Genomic DNA, 2,426 nt, shown 5'->3' on the forward strand with positions numbered 1-2,426 from the left:
GAGGAACTGGTATTCCACTGAAGAGAAATTTGTGAAAGAAAGGAAAACGTTAGTGACCTCACAATTTTGTGCAGGTCTGGCTGTTCTATATAATAACTTCGTTCAAATTTACCCTGACATGAATAATGGTGTTATAAGAACAAAAAGTTATGGGCAGTCAATGAATAACTGATTGATTGATTGACTGGGTCTGCTGTACTGTATTTCACCAACTTCTTTGTGACTGTAGGAAAGTAACTTAAGCTCTCTCTGTCCTCATCTAATTATTGAGATCAATTTTAAGTTCTAATATTTGTGAGTCTATGGGCTCACAAATCTCCTGAGAATTTAAAATTCTGGTTCTATTTCTGTTGAGGAAATATTTGGACATTATACAAGCTAATAATTTGCCAGATGCATTGCCTGATTCATATGCTATTTAAAGAGACACTGATAAGTAATTTAGAAACAAAGCAGAGGTGTGTGGGTTTTTTTGTGAAAAAGAGAAGGAACAGTAATGTATATAATTTTTTAAAATGATATAATTTCCCCAAAGCTTCTATTACAAGAAAATAGCTGCTGCATGAGAATCCAAGGGGAAATTGGATTAGAAATCAATGTGAAACTGTCAGTGAAATATTTCTTTAAAATTCACTGATATATAAATATAAATATGTGAAACCTTTACTAGAACTTCAGCCAGTTTAGGATAGAGTTGATCATAATATTAAAAGCTTTAGGAAAAGAAAAGAAATTGAGAAGCCTTTCAACCTTGATGTCTACTTTATGTACCTATTTTAAGAACTCTTCCTAGGACAAATCATGATAAATGGAAAGTGTACCTTCGCAGTCTTTTTCCTCCTTTTTCTTCAACACATATTTCTTTAAGCACCTATCGTATCAGGCTCTGTGTTATTAGGCATGCCGAAGAATTTTAAAAAGTGGAGAAGACATTACTGTCCTCAAGTGACTTAGGGTTTAGCAGAGGAAAGAAGACAAGTATACATATAATTGTGATGCAAGAGGAGGATTTTAAGTCTAAAAAATCTGACTTGAATTTTGGTTGAGATGACGTTGAAATTATAGATGCTAAATCACCCCACCGTGAACGTGGAGGATCTTACCCTATAAGGTTCTTGGGCTTTTTCCTAATAAGGTTAATTCCAGTTCATGTTGCTAATGTGAATGGATCTCCATGTGGTAGCTGGTTATTGCTGGTGAAGAGGAGAGCTTTTTATGTTTCAAACTGATTTTATAAAACTTGATGATTTATTGAAATCGCTCTAATAGATGGTGGTTGGTTTTTTTTTTTTCTTTTTAATATTGGTATAGAATTTTGGTGGTGAGGCCTTATGAAATTAGGGAAGTTCCAAGTTTTCTCTTCCTAGTCTCAGGAAGTGTTTTGCTTTGTGTTAGCTTTCAAGTAATAAATATTCAAATATTTCTGGTATCATTGGAGAAATCACCTGATAATCCAGCTTGCATTCATTGATTTGGTGAATTAGGATTGGTAGAATTTTCTCTTATTCAATCTTTTTTTTTCAATCTGGGTTACCCTTTACTTGATTGTTATTTAAGAACACACTGTTGGAGTTGGTAGGCTAATATTATTTAGAACTTTGGCATCTATATTCATAAGTGAAATGGTCCTATAATTTTCCTTTTTTATACAGTCTGAAATAAATTTTAGAATCAAGGCTATGCTTGCATCCTAAAATCTATTAGACAGCTTATTCTCCAACCACGTTTAAAATTATGGAACAGCTAGTACAATACAGGGTTACCTGTTCATTGAAGTTTCATAAACTTTACCTGAAACCCTCTGGGTCTGAGATAAGTGCATCGTTAACTTATCCATTGGAGGTATCTGTATTTTCTTGCATAAATATTGGTGTTTTATGTTTTGGTGGAGAACATAAAATTTGTCCATTTAATCTAGATTTTGAATTTTTAAACAGAGTCGTTCAAATCCTCTGTTTATTATTTTAAAAACTTTTGTGCGTCTATACTTATTTGCCTCTGTTCACTATTTTGGTATTTGTATCTTTCTACTCAGAAAAGAGAAAAAGACAGTTGCCTGAAGGGACTAACAAAGACTTCATGAATCAGTTACCTTATGGGGAAGGCAAGATTGCAAGAATAAGGCAGTATAAGTAGAAGTATGAACAGTTGCCTGCGTGAGAATAATTTATTTTTAAGTGCAAGGAGTGGATAGAAAATTACTCAGTTTGTTTTGTTTTGTTTTTTTGGTTTTTTTTTTTTTTTTGAGCATAGAATACATATTATAAGGAAAAGACTTGGATGAAAATGCCTTAAATACAGGTTTGGCACTTGAACTAGAGCAAAAATCTAATCTAGGCGTTTAAGAGGTAATGACCAATGGAAATGTTATGAGAAAGAAAGTCACAAGATTAGACGTAGGAATTTACCTGGCATGGGTTGTGGAA

This window comes from Hippopotamus amphibius, chromosome 3, assembly GCF_030028045.1.
Source record: "Hippopotamus amphibius kiboko isolate mHipAmp2 chromosome 3, mHipAmp2.hap2, whole genome shotgun sequence".
In the NCBI taxonomy this organism is placed as follows: domain Eukaryota; kingdom Metazoa; phylum Chordata; class Mammalia; order Artiodactyla; family Hippopotamidae; genus Hippopotamus; species Hippopotamus amphibius.